Genomic DNA, 19,575 nt, shown 5'->3' with positions numbered 1-19,575 from the left:
TCTAATAATTCATCCTCATTGCCCTGTGATGATAGTTGTTCAATTTTAAATTTTTATGTTTTTGAAAAACGTTCTCATTTTCAATGGCATCTCTGATTTCCCTACTGATTCAAACATGATTTTACAAACTTTCAAGTATTCTGCAGGACTTTTGAAAAGAAACAGATCTAAAAAATTTGAGTGCATCACACTGTACATTATTTTAGAATTAAGTGATTAAAAAGTAACTTATAAATAAAAAAAAGCAAAGTGCTTCAACTAAGTATTTTTGTTGTTTCACAAAAAATTAAAATGGACACTTCTTGCCTTTGTTTTCTTCATTAGTTATGTAAGGGTTAGCATCATTTTCTGAACAATGCAAAATATTCTCTCCTCTTCACACCCAAAAACTGATTTGTGGCAGGATATTTTCCATCACAATACTACTTAAAAATAGGGTTTTCCCCACTAGGAACAGCCTCAGTAAAGAAGAACGACCCTTTAGAACAGAGATAAGAAGCAAGCTCTTTCGGCAGAGGGTATTGAATCTGGAATTCATTGCCCCAGGTGGCTGTGGATACCAAATCATTGTTACGTTTGAAGCGGAGGTTCGTAAGTTCTCGATGAGTAAAGATGTCAAAGTTATGGGAAGAAAGCAGGAGAATGGGGTTGAGAGAGATAAGTCAGACATGATAGCATGGCAGAGCAGATTCAAGACGAATGGCCTAATTCTGCTCCCATGCTTTATAGTCTGTTATGGACCTATGGACCTGTCAGACCACAATGTTGCACCAACTATATAAACCTACTCATTCAATCTGACCCTTCTCTCCTACACGGCCATAACCCTCTAATTTTCTTACATCTATGTATCTTTCTAAAATTCTTTTAAGTGTCCCTAATGTATTAGCCTCTACTTCCACCTCCAGCGGTGTGTTCTCTGTGTAAGTAAAACAAACTGCCTCCGACCAACTCCCTTAAGCTTTTCTCTACTAACTTTAACTTGCCTCTGCAAGTTAAAGGCGCTGGCTGCCCCCTCAATCTACATGACTCATAAAATCTTATCCAACTCTATTGAATTCAGTCAGATGAATGAGGGTGGGGTTGCAGGGGAACTGGTTGGGCCTCTCTTTTTCTGCTTAACGAGGAAGCAAAGGGACCTCAGGACATCCTTATTTGGATGATGGTGTGGAAACGTTCTACACCCATGGGGAAGTTTGATTGGTTAGGATTAGGGAATTGGAAAATGTCAAAGTGGCCGTGGATTTCAGAAATGTGGCTTGGAAGTCAATGGACTAGAGAGAACAGATGGAGTCAAGAAAGAAGAAAACAAATTCAGCGGAGCAATGCCAGTTGAAACAATGGGTGATTTTGAATAGTTCTGTTTGTGGATCTTGTGCAGGAAGTCAAAGAAGGCATACAAGGCTGTGAGACAACAAAGCTGGAAGTTGTGGAAAGGAGATTTACCAAGGAAATAAGTCCAGTAACAGACTTTTTATCCCCAGTTTATGGCCAAGAATAAAATAGTCTGTCTGCATCCAACTTAATTACTAGTCCAGGCATACTAGCATTATTCACTATTATTTTTAAATATCTATAATATCAACATGATGGGTAAAGCTATGTTCTCAATGAGGTGTGGGATGTTGGCATTGATGAAGTTAAAGAGGGGTACAAAATTGTAATCTTGAAGCATTTATGATAGAAAAATCTAGCTTACACTAAAGGTCACAGGATAATTTGTACTTTGGAGCCCAGATCTTCAATGTTCAGGCACCCATGATAGATGGGATTATGGTTATGCTTACAACATTCCTCTAATCTCACTTTGAACACGAGCAATAACAAGTCATGTTATTGGAGGGTAAAAGACCCAGTGCTCGGTGAGACTGGAGTTAGAAGCCCAAAGGTGAAAGACCGAAGCTGGAGAGTCTGGAGGTGGAGGCTCAAAGCTTGAATTTACATATCCAGGCCTGGGACTGGACGTTGAAGGCCCCTAGTTTAAGAGCCCATGGCCAAGGACTGGAGGCCTGGAGGTGGCCTCTCCTGGGCTTGGAGGATTGTCTATGCATGTGTGTGCGAACAGGTGGCAGGATGGGAAAGAGGCTTGTTTTGCTGATGCTGTTGTTACGGCATCTGTTGTTCTACTGAACACAGTGGCCCTGGAATGTGTTGTGACACTTCAGGCTGCTCACTTCATCCTTACCTTGCGGGCTGCCCCCAGCACAGACTTAGGTGTGTTGGTTGTTAACACAAACAACACATTTCACCATATGTTTGGATGTACATGTGATAAAATAAATCTGAATCTGAATCTTTTATTAATTTATTGAGAAGTTACTTGGCATTAAGACCATTGTAAGCTCACTCCAGAATAAAATATATAGTTGTATTTAAAGATTTTGCTCAAACCAGAAAGAGTTTTGTGTCAGGCTGCAGCTCGGTTTGCCAGTTATGAAGATGGGCATTTAGCAATCCCGCTTTATTCCTTTGCAACCATTCTCATAATATCATGCCACAGGAAGCACAGGAGGAACTAAAATAAAGAAATTACAGTCCACCTAAAGCCTTTTCAGATGTTTGATTCTATAGTGTTTGGCTCCAGGCTCTGAAAATAAGACACTATTTTATAACAGGCTTTACCAGCAGTGATGAGAAGTGCTTTTCTCCTGTTTCCTGTAATGAGCAGTAGCAGGCAACACTGAGAGATATTGAAACCATGTTTCAAGGCTCAGTTCATAACAATTTCAATATCGTTTTGTTTGCTAAACTGCACATTAATGTGAAACCAATTGCAAAATACGTTGTAAGTACGTTGCTTAAGTGGTTTATTCACAGTGTTCTACAATGTTTGAGTTTAGAATATAAAATGCTAGAGCCTCTACATTGATAAATATGTTATTTCAGTGTAGGGTATCTTTTTCTGGATGCAGTTAACATAGTTCCTCCAGCAAAGCCATAGGCTGCAGACAGCTCACGATACCTCGAAGCTATAATCTCCCAGTTTTGACTAGTAAACCTCATTTGGCTTATAGTTAATGCATTTTAAATTAAATTCATGGAGAATTAACACTAAATTAACAATTTTGTTTTTGAGCATTAATGTTTTAACCTTTTGCCAATCAGCTTCTAATCAAAATAATAGTAAAGGACACAATGAGAACTTCACTGTACAGCACAGTGAATAAATTGGACGCCTTGGGACATCAGTGATAGTTTTGCAAAAATGGCATTAATTTATTTCGTGCAAGTCAGGGACATGAAAAACTAAAGTAGAATGATCCAAAGTTAATTGCTCCACTAGTAGCATTCACTCTTTATTTTATAAAATTTAGAGATACAACATGATTACAGGCCCTTCCAGCCCAACAAACCCATGCCACCCACTAATACCCATGTGATCAGTTAACCTACTAACCCATTCGTTTTTGGAATGTGAGAGGAAGCTGAGCACCCGGCGGAAATCCACACAGTCACAGGGAGAACGTATAAATTCCTTACAGACGCCGGCAGGAATTGAGCCGAGATTGCTGGCACAGTAGTAGCATTGCCCTAGCTGCTATGCCACTGTGCTGCCCTCATCTGCAGGGCAATAAGCCCCCAAAGTCTATCTAACTTTTCACCCCTCTCTACGATAATCCTTTCAAGCCTATCACTTGGCCACCTGTCCTAATACATCCTTCTGTGGCATGGCATTGTTTCCCAATGCTCCTGTGGAGGTCTTATTATGTTTAAAACATTTTATTTTATTCATAAATGGGATATGATCACTATCGATAGGGTAACTTTTCATACTTAAATGCCCTAGAAGGGGTAATGAGCTTCTTTCTCAAACCAGCATATCTTATCTAGATAGGGAGCTCACAATATTTGTAATTTGTCTGCAAGAAAATGAATCTCAAGCTAGTATTTAGTTTGTATGAAAGGCCTGGATCAAATCAAATCAAGGTTAATTATCATTCAGACCATGCATAGATGCAGCTGAATGAGACAGCATTCCTCTGGAGCCAAGGTGCAAAATATTCAAAAACAGCAAGCAAATATTCAAAAATAATTAGTAACGTAATTCAAGTATCAAGCAAAGAAGCATATTCACTCGAAAAGGAGACATTTATAGTCCAAGACCCTGAGCGGCAATGTCCAGCAATCGATGGTACAGTCTCCCAGTGGTGTACAGATGCACTCAATCCAGCCTGTCATTCCACTGATTAACAAGGGAGGGCAGCACCTGCGGGCGAGGTCACGCTGTAGTGCTTCCGCATCTCTCGACTGGTCTGCAGCAGCAGGCAAGCCGGATGCTTGATGCCTTGTTCTCACTACAACCGAGGCTACGCAGCTCCCAAGTTGTCTATCCCTCCACCAGACAAGGGTAACAGGCCTGCGGCAACGTACATTATCACTGTCCGACAGAGTCCTACGATTACAAATGAAATGTCCGAGACTATCTCTCACGGTTACACTGCACCAGCTCCAATTGTCTGAGTAGTGGGCAGCAATGCCGACACAAGCGGGCTCTTCTCATATCCCGACCAGCCCCTTTGACACCGTGGCCGGCTCTCCCACCGATTCCAGTGGGGCTACTCCCATCAAAGAGCAGCTCACTGATGGGGTAGTCTGTAGTACCCGGCGTTCTTGGAGTAGGACTGTCTTTGGATCATACAAAACAAAATTTACAAAGAGAAAAGCACCTTTGGTAGGACCCAAGAGGCTGCTGTGTTTGCACGAGCCACCATCTTACTGGAAATAAAGATCCAATAGGCCCAAAGTCACCCATCCTGGGTCCATTGGCCCCTTGGTTAATGGCATTGGCCTAAGGCATAAAATAGGTTGGGAGTCCCTGGCCTAGATGCGGTAACCATGGAGAGGATATTCCTATAGTGAGGAAGTCTAGGATCGAGGGCACATCCCTTTAGAACAGAGATGAAGAGGCATTTCTTTAGCCAGAGGGTGGTGAATCTGTGGAGTTCATTGCCCTATATGGTTGTGGAGGCCAAGTCTTTGGGCATATTTAAAACGGAGGTTGATAGGTTCTTAATTAGTAAGGCGTGTGGCCAAGTGGATAAGGCATTGGTCTAGAGATCTGAAGGTCGTTAGTTCGAACCTTAGCTGAGATAACGTTGTGTCCTTGAGCAAGACACCGGTGCCAAGTTGTATGGGTCCTAACGCCCTTCCCTTGGACATCACTGGTGGCGTGGAGAGGGGAGACTTGCAGCATGGGCAACTGCAGGTCTTCCATACAACCTTGCCCAGGCCTCAGTTGTCATCAAAAATCGATGGTCAGCAGAAGAAGAAGATTAGTAAGGACATCAAAGGTTACAGGGAGAAGGGAGGAGAATGGGTTTGAGAGGGATAATAAATCTGCCATGATTGAATTGTGGAATAGTCTCAACGGGACAAATAACCTAATTATCCTCCTATGTCTTATGGTCTATATGGTGAAACACACATACCTTGATAACAAATTTACTTTGAATTTAACTTTGAAGTGAGAAGTTCTAAGATTTTGACCCAGAAACAACTAAGTATCCAAATTAGTTTGATGAGAAATTTGAGGGAGAACTTTTAGGTGGTGCTGTTCTCACATGCCTGCTGCCCTTGTTCTAGGTCACAGAGACGACACGGTTGGGAGATACCCTGCCACGTTCCCGCAATGTGGCTGCTGAACAGATATTGAGGTGTTGCTGGAGGGTGTAAGTGTTACGGAGAATGGTGTTCTGATTCTGTATAAAGAGTCAGACGTCAGTGTTGTTGGAGTAGGCAAGTGGAGAGTATTCGATAGCAGGTGGTGGATAGATATGGAGTCAGAAGGTGAATCATTTCCTACTGTGTAATCTGTCTTCAAACTGTTCTAATGTGACAGTTTTCATGTGACTGGACCAGTTGAGACATTGCTCAAAGGTGACATGAAGGATGTTGACAATAGCAATTTGGCAAGGATTTTGAATTCAAAGGGAGGGGGTTGTGTGACAGGACTTGATTAGATGGAGAAGAGCCATGGCTTTGGTCAATGGTGCTATGCAGGTCATTGTGCATATGGGCACAGGCAGCATAATTGTCTGAAAAACACTAGCAAACACCACACGTTTCCCCTGCTCTGACCTTGCAGTGATGCACTGCTGATGCAGCACAAAATGTTAGGTCAAGCTCAACAGCCCTGATGAACTCTCGTGGCCAAAACAACTTCCCATGGATAGGTCTGAAACCAATCATTATGGAGTTTTCCCTGGTTCCCACTGACTCCAGGACTCCGTGTTGCTTCACGTGCCAGCCTGATGTTGGGAAAGTCAATCTCACCTTGTCTCTGGGAAATTTAGTTTCTTTATTCACATATAATTTTGGAACTCAATTACTGGTTTAGAGACATAGGATATTGTTGTTTTCAAGTTTGATATTACTAAATAGTAAATTAAAGGAATGCTTTTACCATTACCAAAAGCCCACATTGAGGAGAATATTCTCTAAATTAATAATGAAGTCAATGGAATTGGAAATCAGGAAAGATTATACAGAGTGGCAGATTTAAAAACTATTGCCAAACCCCAAATGCTCAGAATTGTGTTACTGTCACTGGCATACATCATGAAATTCGTTGCTTTGTCACAGCAGTACAGTGCAATATGTAAATAAAAACTATTTTAAATTACAAAAAGAAATATATAAAGAATTAAGTGCAAAAAGAGAGCAAAGTAGTGAGATAGTGCTCATGTGTCATTTAGAGTTCTGATGGCGGAGGGAAAGAAATCGTTGCTAAAACATTGAGTGTGTGTCTTCAGGCTCCTGAACATCCTCCCGAATGGTAGTGATGAGAAGATGCCAAGTCCTGTAAGGTGAGTGGCCTTAATGATGGATTCTGCCTTCTGAAGATGTACTCTGTGGTTGGGAGGCTAGTTCCCAATATGTTCCCAATAGTTCCCAATATATTCTTTTTGATCCTGTGCGTTAGTGCCTCCATATTATGTGAGCAGCCCATCAGAATGCTCTCCACACTACCTCTGTAAAAATCTGCTGGATTCATGAGGCCCCTGTTTTCCATCGAATGCTTGATGTCTGCATTACCAGATCATAGCTGTACAGTGAATATCCTGCAGCAAATTTTGCAATATTAAATAAACTATTTTTCAGCAAATCTGGATTAGAAAATATACCTACTTCTGCCTGTAGACAACTTTTCTCCTCTGCTGCCGTCTTAATTGGTTATAGACGGGTCATTTTCTGCATGGTGGTGGGTCACCAATGGTGTGCCTCAGGGATCTGTTCTAGGACCTCTGTGATTTTTATGAATGACCTGGATGAGGAAGTGAAGGGATGGGTTAATAAGTTTGCTGATGACACAAAGGTTGGGGATGTTGTGGATAGTGTGAAAGTTACAGCAGGACATCGATAGGATGCAAAACTGGGCTGAGAGGTGGCAGATGGAGTTCAACTCAGATAAGTGTGAGGTGGTTCATTTTTGTAGGTCAAATATGATGACAGAATATAGCATTAATGACAAGACATTGTGGAGGATCAGAGGGATCTTGGGTTCTGAGTCCATAGGATACTCAAAGCTGCTGCGTTGGTTGATTTTGTGGTTAAGAAAGCATACGGTGTATTGGCCTTCATCAATCGTGGGATTGAGTTTAGGAGCTGAGAGGTAATGTTGCAGCTATATAGGACCCTGGTCAGCCCCCACTTGGAGTACTGTGCTCAGTTCTGGTCGCCTCACCACAGGAAGGATGTGGAAACCATAGAAAGGGTGCAGAGAAGATTTACAAGGACATCGCCTGGATTCAGGCGCATCCCTTATGAGAATAGATTGAGTGAACTTGGCCTTTTTTCCTTGGAGTAATGGAGGATGAGAGGTAACCTGATATAGGTGTATGAGATGATGAGAAGGATTGATCATGTGGTTAATCAGAGGCTTTTTGGCTAATGGCTAGCATGAGAGGGCATAATTTTAAGGTGCTTGGAAGTCAGTACAGAGGAGATATCAGGGTTAAGTTTTTATGCAGAGAGTGGTGAGTATGTGGAATGGGCTGCCGGCAATGGTGTTGGAGATGATACGATAGAGTCTTTTAAGAGACTCCTTGATAAGTACATGAAGCTTGGAAAAATGAAGGCTATGGATAACCCTAGGTAATTTCTCAGGTAAGTACATGTTCAGCATAGTTTTGTGGGCCGAAGGACCTGTATTGTGCTGTAGGGTTTCTATGTTTCTAACTATGTTCCCAGAGACCAACTAAATTCGTAAGGTTTTGAAAACATAATTCCATGTGCACAGACATTTAAAAAACATGGTCACATAAACACGAAGTTACTATGCGATCAATATTTCTCTTTGCATAATGTTAGTTTCTTCAGTTCCTGTGTTTTTCCACCTAATTGCCCCCAAATAGCAGCAAAACATCCCATTAAAACAATGTCCTGTATAGGTGATGATGGAGAAAGAACTGGGTGAGTGACAGAATTTGTTGTAATTCAGGAATAATGATCTTGTTTGTGCAGTTCTCCAGAGAATTGTCAGCTATGTTCTCCTTGTTGGTCATCTTAGAACAGTACAGCACAGTACAGGCCTGTCAGCCCACAATGTTACATCATGCTTCCCTAGAACATAGCCCTCTATTTTTCCTTCATCCATGTGCCTATCTAGCTGTCTCTTAAATATCCCTAATCTGTACCTACCACCACCCCTGGTTCACGTTTCAGTCACCCACCACTCCCTGTGTAAAATAAAGCCTACATCTGACATGTGAAAATCTGCAGATGCTGGAGATCCAAAACAATACAGTACACATAAAGTGTAACTTTACCTCTGATGTGTCCCTTTTCTCTCTTCCAATCACTTTAATGTTATGCGCTCTCATAGTGGCCATTGTGGCGCTGGCTGCCCACACCATCAATCCTTCATCATCTTATCCACCAGGTCGATGGTGGCACAGTGAGGTCAGCACCAGGCTCGAGAACGGAGGCTCCCATGTTCAACCCAGGGACAGACCGCTCCCGGGCATGCTCTCCATCCGTGCCGGGTTGATGTCGAGCTCGCAACTCAACCTTGTAAAAAAAAAGACACTGCCATCTCCAGTTTAAATTCCCATGTGGAATATTGTGGAGGATCAAGTATCCAAACCCAAACCTACCTCTCATCTTCTTTCTTTCCAGACAGAAAATCCCTAGCTTGCTCAAACTTCCCTCATAAGATTTGTTTTCTAATCCAGGCAGCCTGACCTTGACGTAATTCATTGGAGAGTGGTGGGATGGGACTCCAGAATTCTCAAAAGGTTGCATTATTATGCACCTGTGTGTTCAATGTAGACAGCAAATTTGGGCCTTGGGCTGTATCAATTCCCATCCTGTCCAGGGGCTTTGTGCCTATTAATAACCAATGAATTCCTGAATACTGAATGAATTTGGGAATAAAGTCAATGATTGCACAGAATCTTGGGAAATTTGAGGCTCTGGTACACTGGATGGAATGGAATGAATTACTATTTCAAAAGGATGTTCCATCCACCAGATTAGTATGCAAATGCATGGTCCTTTCTGAATACTAAATGCATTATCAAATTTCTTGAAGTGTTTCAAGGCAGTTCCAGATGCCCGGATGGTGACCATGAATTTTTATCTTAGCCTATTTGTGGGAAAGCATACAGAGATTAGAGAGTAAGGCTGGTGAACCACGTCATTATGAGTCTGCTAGATGCTAATATACACTCAGTGGCCAATTTATTTGGTACATCTGTACACCTTGTTAATTCAAATATCTAATTAGTCAAACATGTGGCAGCAACTAAATACATAAAAGCATGCAGACATGGTCAAGAGGTTCAGTTGTTGTTCAGACCAAACATCAGGATGTGGAAAAAATGTGATATAAATGAGTTGACCATGGAATGACTGTTGGTGCCAGATGGGGTGGCCTGAGTACCTCAGAAACTGCAGATTTCCTGGGATTTTCACACTAACAGTCTCTAAAGTTACAGAAAATGGTGCAAAAACTAAAATATATCCAACTAATAAAGCGACCACTGAGTGTAAGTCCACAGTGTTAATCCACTGAATATTAATACGTCCAATATTAAGCATCCTTAACTTCAATGCTCAGACTAACTGCCTTCAGTTTCCAACTTGTCACATCCTGATACACCCATAATATGATCTTATTTCCTTTAGATTAACCAATTTAGTAAATACAAACAAAACTTAAAGTCTATTTAAATGTAACATTTAATATTGTCCTTTGGAACCATCTGCAGGTTGACAGCATACAATTCTGAGAGTTACCTTTTAACACATTTTAACACATTTCTAAATTCTGGTCAAATGGTCTTTGATACTTGTGACATTCTTGACATATTTCAATTTTTTTTGCTGTATGCTTTCCCACAAATACTGAACATGCAAACACAGCCTTATCTCTCAATTTTCATTTTTTAGTTCCCGTTATATGTTATTGAAACAAAAAGTATTGGAAGGAATGATGATCAAAGCTCGGAAGTTTGTGCTGGCAGAGATATTATGCTGGCAAGAACTGTGGGCACAAGAGCCGGGAAATTATAACTTCCAAAGTATGCTGGTTTCCTGCTCACTTACATTGCTCCAGGGGATTGGCATCCTTCACTGAGAGGTACAGCTTCTCACGCTGAATGTAAATTCTGAGGATCTTGTAAGGCATTTGAGTTACAATCAAGACTGATAACATCATTAATACCAGACGAATAAATGTAAAATGTGACCTGTTGGCTTTAGGCAGCTTTGCATGCAAACTGCTCAGCGAGGCTGATTGAAGTCAGCAATGGTCATTCCCTATGGCTTCAGGGACAATAAGTAACCTTCTAATTTATTTTAGCTGTTGATATGCAGGTGTGTGGGCTAAAATCACCCTCTGAATTCTTGAGACTATATCTTAATCTGCTTTTTATTGAATGCCAAGAAATATGTTATTCCAATTAAGTTTTTATCTATAAAGCAGTAAAACTTTGATGGAAATTAAAGTAAGCCTTCCAGCATTCAGTGGGGGGTTAATTACACTTTGGATAATAATTTAACAAGAAACAAACAAAAATATAATTGCTTCTCTGCCACCTAGAAGTTTCAGACCAAGTCTATGAGCTTTTTTATTGGCTTGATTTCTCAGCAAATGCCAATAGGAACTGTACAATATCTTAAAAGTAATTCTGCATCTTGAAGTATCATCGTGTTGCACACAACCATATAAAACAGTTTTGTGCCTCACTGTCCACGGACTCTATATCAGATGTGTTCTATTCCAATAACTACAAGCAGATGCTCTACACCCACAACAAAGAAATTTAAGTAACTGATAACCAGCTTTATCCTCCATTTGTCTTATGGAAATGGGATAAAGGGATTCTTTCATCCTTCACCAATTTATAAAAACATCCCTAGAGATGATAACAATACCTGCAGATTTGCGGGAGGGCATTTTTAAAAGAAAACAGTCTTCCTTCACTGTAGAACAGGCAACCATTTCTAAGTGGCCGCAGCTCTCATATATGTTATGTCCAGAGTACAATAATAATTTGTATTAATCGTCGTCAAAAGAAACAAAAGCATTTATTTCAATGTATGGAAAATAAATTGCACGGACCTTCAGCCAACTGATCCATTAAAGATATAGCCTGGGAATTGGGTGAAATTGAAGTAAATAGCAAAGAATGGTAGCCTGGAAATTAATCATACCGTGAATGTGTTGCAAATGCCAAAGAATTTATTTTGTGCGCAAGATCAAATGGAAATTTCAATCAGGAACCAACACTCTTGATGTACAACAAGAATTTCAACAAGCAACCTCTGTACCTATGATGTGACAGCACGTAGAGCCCAACGCCCAAGTGGAATTAACCCACACACAGTGCCCAGATGCTGCCTGCCACATGAATCCAGTCCTGGGGTTGCAATTAATACCCTATGTGGAACGTGTAAATGGAATCAAATCTTAACAACAGAAGTTTGCTCCTAATCAAGTTAAAGGGATCACCTTTTGCTTATAGGTTTGTTGAGCAGCCACCTAGAGCTGAGGTCCCATTGATTCCACTAGTCAGCAGCTGACAGACAATGTATAGAAAATCTGCTTGAACCTGTTTGCCTGAGTTTACTGCAAGTACTGATACTTTACTTACCAACCTCTGCCTCTAGGTCTCCGTCTGGCACAGGGAGGAAAACAAGATGAAATTCTGAAAACAAAGATGATTTTCTGGAGCAGCCTAGAAAAGAGAAATAGGGCCCCAAGGAGAAAGCAGGAAGGGGTTTTGGAAGGAGAGCTAGAAAGATTCTGAGGAAGAGGGAGAAGAGGAATCTTGGAAGGAAGGAGAGTTTTCCCCATGTAGACAGCATAGGTTGAATGTAAGGAATAAAGTTTTCAAGAAGAACTGAGGAAGAATAATTTTAACAATAGAGTGGTTACAATCTGGAAGCACATCTTAAGAAGCTGGTAGAGGCAAACTCATTGATATCACACTTCAATTGCCAAGGTGTAGAAGGCTATGGACCAGGAGTTGATCAATGGGAAATTATTACAGCAGAATTTCAATGATCCTTTTGGTGGTGAGCCCATTTCCTGAAAATCCAGTAGTCATCTAAAGGGTTTATGGACAGGAGCCTGGGGATTTTAATAATTGAGAACTCTAAGGCTTGGGAGTTCAGGGGCTGAGTAATCAGGGTCTCAAACTGGGGGTGAGTCAGGGGTGTGGGGAGGACTGAATGGCTAAATATTGAGTGAGGCATGAAGGGCTGGAGATAAAATAAATAACTTGCAGAGAATCCACTTGAATCAAAGCTAAGACATTGTGCTGCAGACCTAGTGACTGATGCTTCAGAACCACTTGAACTAATTGCCCCTGAAACACTTGAGAGCAGCTATGCTGGGGAATTGTGTTAGTTGAAACATATTTCTATCTACACCAGCAATTTGCAAGTAGAAGTACCAAAATGATTTGGATTCCACCTGGAAGTCATCAAAATTCCACTTCAGAAAGAAATGATTTTTCCCTCTGAGATAACTACCCTTGCAGAAAGGAATATCTTTCCATTTAGCAGTCCAGTGTTGGGACTTATCACCTCTGATTCACTTTCATGAGGCCTGTAGGTCTCTGTGGCTTACCATGGAGCTTTGGGCTTCTTGGTTTCTCGAGCACTTGTATCTACTAATTGTTATCTTAACAAGAGTTGTTAAGCTCTTGTGCTTTTTGTTAAATCTTGTCAAGTTAATAGTAATTGGCATAGGTTGTCTGCTTTCTATGATTATTTAAAATGGACTCTGGGTTAGCACTGGTAGTGGAGTTCCTTGTGTTTGTGGAGAATGATTTGTCTTGCGGTGTTGTTCAGTCGTGCCTCCAATGCTCTGTTGGTATTCCTTTGTATAACCTTTTGTTTCTGTCTCTTCATGGGGAATCTGCCATTTCTCTGCTCCTGGGTTGAATCATTGCCAGCACTCACCATGGCAGAGTCTGCCATTCCTCAACAATAACAGCAAAAGTTCAAAGTAAAAGTAGAAATTTATTATGAAGGTACACCTATGTTACCATATACTACCTTGAGATTTATTATCTTTACAGAAAAGTAAAGTGATACAATAGGAATTGGGAAGATATTGTCCATTATTAAGGATGAGGTTTTGGGGTACTTGGAGGCACATGACAAAATAGGTCAAAGTCAGCATGGTTTCTGGGGAAATCTTGCATCACAAATCTGTTGGAATTCTTTGAGGAAATAACAGGCAGGAGAGACAAAGGAGAATCAGTGGATGTTGTTTATTTGGATTTTCAGAAAGCCTTTGACCAGGTGCCACTCAAGAGCCTATGATGGTACAGGAAAGATTCTCATATGGATAGAAGATTGGCTAACTGGCAGGAGGCAGAGACTGGGAATAAAGAGGGCTGTTTCTGGTAGGCTGCTGGTGACTAGTGATGTGCTGTAAGGGTTGGTGTCGGGACCGCTTCCTTTCACTTTATATGTCAATGATTTGGATGAAGAAATTGATCACTTTGTGGCCAGGTTAGCAGATTAATAAAGATAGGTGGAGGTGCAGGTAGTGTTGGGGAAGTAGGTTGTCTGCAGAAGGACATAGACAGATTAGGAGAACGGGCAAAGAAGTGGCAGATGGAATATTGTATAGGGAAGTGCATGGTCATGCACTTCTGTAGAAGGAATAGAGGCATAGAGAGGGATAGTAAGTTAGCCTTGATGGAATGGTGGAGTAAATTCGATGGGCTGAATGACCTAATTCTGCTCCAATGTCTTATGGTCTAATTTATGAAAAATGATACATAAGCAAAGACTGACAGACAACCAATGTGCAAAAGAAGACAAATTCTTCAAATAAAAAAAATAATACTGGAAACATGAGTTGTGACCTATATAATGTGTCAGCAATTTTACAGAGTGCTAACCAATGGTAGCCTTGGATAGAGTATGAGTGATGATGTGGGAATACTTTGGTTTAGTAGGCTGAAACAGGTTTCTGACTCTCTCCTGGAGAATGGACTGTAGTGATTTGGACAAGACCCATCATCTGGAGTATCAAGACGATATGGACAAAGGGATCTGTATCAAAGGCTGCCAGGAACAAAGTTGTAGAGAATTAAAAATTCCAGGGTTGGTTCATTTACACACAATGATGTTCCTGGGGCAACACTTTAAATCGTGCACCATCAATTACTTTTGGCATTGTGTATTTTGGATGAGTTAACAATGCAGTTTCTGGGTCATTCAGTATCTATTGGTAAATAGTTAAGGGGCAGAATACATGTTGATGATGTCAGTGGAACATAGGATGGAAAACTGACATTGGAATTAAGTGGGGATGTCCAGTCAAATTTATGGATGTCTGGGATTTCAATAGGAAATGGATGAAAGCAAGCAATATGTGAAAAATCACCTTTCATGTACCCTTCATGCACAAGGAGTTGAGAGCAAATGACTCCCATTTCCTGATAGAGTTCTCTATTCACACAGCCCATCATTCATCTCCAGAGGTTTAATCCATATTGCACATTATTAATGAAACATGGAAACATAGAAAACGAAATAAGAGTAGACCCTTGGGTCCACTCCATTATCCAATGCAAACATAGATCGCAATACCATGTTACCATTCTTTCTCCATGTCCCTTGGTGCTCCTTGAGTCCAGAAATATACTTGGTGGCGACCTTATTAGGTACTTTCTGTATGTGAATGTTCATTGTTTCTTTTTGCTGCTGCAGCCCATCCACTTCAAGTTTTGATGTGTTGTGCATTCAGAGATGATCTTCTGCACACCACTGTTGTAATGTGTGGTTATTTGAGTTATTGTCACCTGCCTGTCAGCTTGAACAAGTCTGGCCACTCTCCACTGTCCTCTTTCATTGTTAAAGAATTTTCACCCACAGAACTGCCATGCAGTACATGTTTTTTTTTGTTTTTCACCATGGTCTGTAAACTCTAGGGACTCTAGGGACTGTTGTGTTTGAAAACAGTTTCTAAAATACTCAATACACCCACCAAGATCAGTCACTTAGATCAAATTTCTTCCTCATTCTGATGTTTGGATTGAACTAAAACTGAACCTCTTGATCATGTCTCCACGCTTTTCTGCATTGAATTGCTGCCATATGATTGGCTGATTAGATACTTCCATTAATGTACAGGTGAACCTAATGAAGTGGCCACTGAGTGTACTGTATATCTATCTCAGTCTTAAAATGATCCAATACTTTGGCATCCACCACCGTTTCACTCTCTGAGTAAAGCTTCTCGTCATTTAAATCCCTATAGAACTGAGAGGAAGTTTCGGTCCTAAAGAGATTTAGAAGTGGAAGACCTGGGATTGTAACCCCTCTTTCCAGACACTATGGCTTAGTGACACATCCTCTCCACATCCAGTCTTTCTGACCTTGTCAGAATTTTATAAAGTTCAATGAAATCCAGACTGTTTTCATGAACCTTTGTGTGTGTAAATTTAGAAAACCTAACCTCCCCTCAGAAGACAACTTAGCCAACCCTTGGATCAATCTGCTAAACATTTGTTGCACTGTTTCCATGTCAAGTTCATCCTTTCTTAGCTAAGAAGCACAGAACCAAATAAAATGGTTACAGAACTCATCTTGCAGTGTCCCACTAATTACTGCTGAACCCCAAACAAGAGCTACTTCTTCCAAGTTCTAACTTCATGTCTATTAACTAATTCTCATTTGCTGCCAATACATTATTTCCAATGCCATACAGTTTAGGTTTGCACAAGGAGTTGGTTGGTCACCTGGGTGTAATTGGATAGTGCAAACTCATTGGGCCAGAAGTGTATGAAACAGGGCAGCAAATGTTTACCTATGGATTGGCATGATTGCCTTCTGAGGAGAGATTAGGTTCTCTAAGTTTGCATGCACTAAAGTTCAGAAAAAGGGCTTGGGTCTAATTGAAATTTATAAAATTCTGACAAGGTTAAACAGACTGGATGTGGAGAGAACGTGTCACTAAGCCAGAGAATCTCTAAATAAAAGTAAATAAAAAATAAAATTATTCCAAGTACATAAGGTTTCCCTTAACTCGTTGCATCCTCAGATAGTTTGTCAAATGCAATTTCCCTCCAGAAATCCAAGTTGAATTTGTTTACTCCCCTTGGTATTTTCTGTATGTTATGCTACCTCATAATAGCTTCTATCCTTTTCAGCATACTATTGTTACTGGGCTGCAGTTCCAATTTCTTTTCTCATCCTTCAATCCAAATTGTTTTTTACGATGTCTCTAAGTGAAGGTGGCAAATTATGGAAAAACAGGAAGAGGGTAATTCATCTGTTGTTATTTACACTGAAAGCTGTGTAAAGCATGGGTGTGAGTATTACAGACAATCAGTAATTACATTTGGTGTTAGTGACCAACGATGAATCTCTGCTTCAGAATTTAGGGCACCACGTTGATGTAGTAGCGGTTAGTGTGATGCTATTATGGCTTGGCATGTTCCAGAGTTCAGAGTTTAACTCTGGTGCCATCTGTAAGGAGTTTGTATATTTTGCCCATGAATGTGTGGGTCTCTAAAGACGTACCAGTTAGTAGGTTAATTGGTTATTGTAGATTGTCCTGTGATTAGGCCAGGCTTAAATAAGTGGGATGGTGGGCAGGGTGGCTCACTGGACCAAAAGGACCTGTTCTGTGCTGTATCTCTAAAAGAGTAAATAACATTTCTAACAACAATTATTTCCAAAGCTCATCTGAGGGCAGCTTTCCGTATCCATAGGAGGTTTGATATTTCATAAATTCGTCACTGATTTCACATTGATGGCAGTGATTCGTCTATCAGTTGCTATCTGTTTTTGCGGCTGGGTATCCTGGTTTGAAGCTCACAGCTGAAGGAATACATTCTTTTTGTCATTTCAATCTGTATATTGGAAGTGTATAGAGCATCTTGGATTGTTTTGAATGAGATTTTGCTTGCAGAAATACAGCTTTTCTTGTTGAACTAGAAATAATATATTTTAGGAAACTTAAAAGGCATAACCTTAAGGTTTGTAGTGAATGAAATCCCTACTGTGTGAAACACAAGATTAAAAAATAATGTTTGCAGCTGACTTTATATTTTTGTACTGGATTTAAAGTGCCTACCTGTTATTTCAATTGAATAGACTGGATTTGTACCTGTTTTCAATTTTGAAACGAATCAAAGTTTTCTACATGTGCAGGGAGCAGGCACACATTTGTCCAGCTTTCTTCTATTTTTCTAAACGAAGCTGCAGCTCGATCGGTACTTACAGAGAAATCTAACAGTGTAACCTACCTCAGCTCAGGGAAGTTACAATTCTGCTTTTGCGTGACTCTATTGAGTGGAACAGCTCAGTGCCTGTTGCCCGCAGTATTTCTTAATACAGCTGGGCCACCAGATCTCGAAGGGATCACTGGAGATCACCAGCAAAATGTCACCACCTTCTAAGGGGGTAGGTGAGCAACGGCGTCTCTACCTCTTCCTGACCTTTACCCTTACAACTCACCTTTCAGCTGTTTCCCCGGTCTTAGCTGTAGCTTCCCACACTGGCCTAGCCAGCTCTGGTTGTCCAGAGGTTATAGAAACATTGAAAACCTACAGCACAATATAGGCCCTTCGGCCCACAAAGCTGTGCCGCGCATGTCCTTAATTTAGAAATTCCCTAGGGTTACCCATTGCTCTCTATTTTTCTGAGCTGCATGTACCTGTCCTGGAGTCTCTTAAAAGACCCTATCGTATCCGCCTCCACCAACGTCGTTGGCAGCCCATTCCACGCACTCACCACTATCTGCGTAAAAAAAATTATCCCTGACATCTCCTCTGTACCTACTTCCAAGCACCTTAAAACTGTGCCCTCTTGTATTAGCCATTTCAGCCCTGGGGAAAAGCCTCTGACTATCCACACGATCAATGCCTCTCATCATCTTATACAATGTTATCATAGAACATTGAACAGTACAGCACAGTTTAGGCCCTTTAGCCCATGATGTTGTGCCAATCTTCTAACCTAGTCTAAGATCAATCTAACCCTTCCCTCCCACATCGCTCTCAATTTTTCTTGCATCCACGTGCCTATTTAAGAGTCTCTTTAATGTCCCTAATGTAGATGCTTCTACCACCACCCCTGGCAGAGCATTCCATGCATCCAGCACACGGTGTGAAAAAACTTATCTGATACACCCCATACTTCCCCCCAATTACCTTAAAATTATGTCCCCCTCCCCTGGGGGAAAATGTCTCTCATTGTCCACTCGATATATAAAATTATGTCCTCACATTAAAACAGCAAAAATAATTTGCCATTATTTGGCGAAGGAGGACAAAGGTCAACATGAGAGAAATGTTGCTCAAATGTTGGCCCAGGAGCCCTCTGTCTCCCAGTTACTACTTGCTTCAGGCTTTAACATAGATGCAGGAATAACAGGTTTTTCCTCATCGTGCAGTGAGTGATGGCAATAGACGAATCCCATGTACTTACCAAGAGGCGGTCAGGACTCCAATTGGACTGGCATGGACTCTGTGTCAGTGAGAAAGCAACAGCCCTTACCTTTCATTGGACTGACCTTTGATTGGTCATCTGATCTAGTTCAGTGATTCCATAGGCTTGTGACATCAACCAATCAGGCTAATGAATTCTAACTGAGATTATACGGAGGCAAAATCTGATCCTGTACTTTAAATTGAAAAAGCATGCGCACAAAGTGAAGATCCGGGAAAAGGAAGATGGAATATCAAACAATAGTTCAGTTCTGAAGGAGTAATATTCTAAAATTATAAAGTCTGCATTTAACTCTGCATGTGCAGACTCTGAATATTGCTGCCCGGTTCACTCCATAACAACAGTGTGTGCAACGTGCCATGCCATTGGGCTTACTATTCTGGAGCCAGTCTACTTCCTGAGCCTCCTGCCCCTCAGCCCTAACCTGTTTTAAATGCATAAAGGCAGACATTTGAGCTTCTGAAAAGGAGAGCTGTTCCTCAAGGCAGACTGCTTCAAACAGACTTCATGTGTCGTTGAGTCCTTGGAAAACCTGCAAAAGCTATAGAATGACCTGATACTTACATTATTATCAATGAATTTATTAAAAATGAAAGCAGTTAATTAAAATAATTAAATAAATTAACTCACCGATGTTTACATACTTTC

General features: G+C 40.9%; 2 long non-coding RNA genes across 3 annotated transcripts in view; both read right to left on the bottom strand.

Moving 5' to 3' along the window:
* The window catches only part of LOC132393972 (uncharacterized), an 83,930-nt gene extending 64,927 nt beyond the window's left edge, over positions 1–19,003 (bottom strand). For both annotated transcript variants that reach the window (XR_009512124.1, XR_009512125.1), the window contains exon 1: positions 18,907–19,003. This is a non-coding gene — a long non-coding RNA (uncharacterized LOC132393972). The remainder of the gene's footprint in view (positions 1–18,906) is intronic.
* Positions 2,905–10,971, bottom strand: LOC132393973 (uncharacterized). Its single transcript, XR_009512126.1, has 3 exons — positions 8,769–10,971; positions 7,129–7,264; positions 2,905–4,393 (listed from the first exon to the last, which is right to left on the bottom strand). It is a non-coding gene; the product is annotated as an uncharacterized LOC132393973 (long non-coding RNA).
* Positions 19,004–19,575: the final 572 nt, after the last annotated feature.

The sequence above is a fragment of the Hypanus sabinus genome, chromosome 5 (genome assembly GCF_030144855.1).
Source record: "Hypanus sabinus isolate sHypSab1 chromosome 5, sHypSab1.hap1, whole genome shotgun sequence".
Classification (NCBI taxonomy): domain Eukaryota; kingdom Metazoa; phylum Chordata; class Chondrichthyes; order Myliobatiformes; family Dasyatidae; genus Hypanus; species Hypanus sabinus.
The sequence above is the reverse complement of the archived record's forward strand: the minus strand, read 5'-3'. Positions and strand labels throughout refer to the sequence as shown.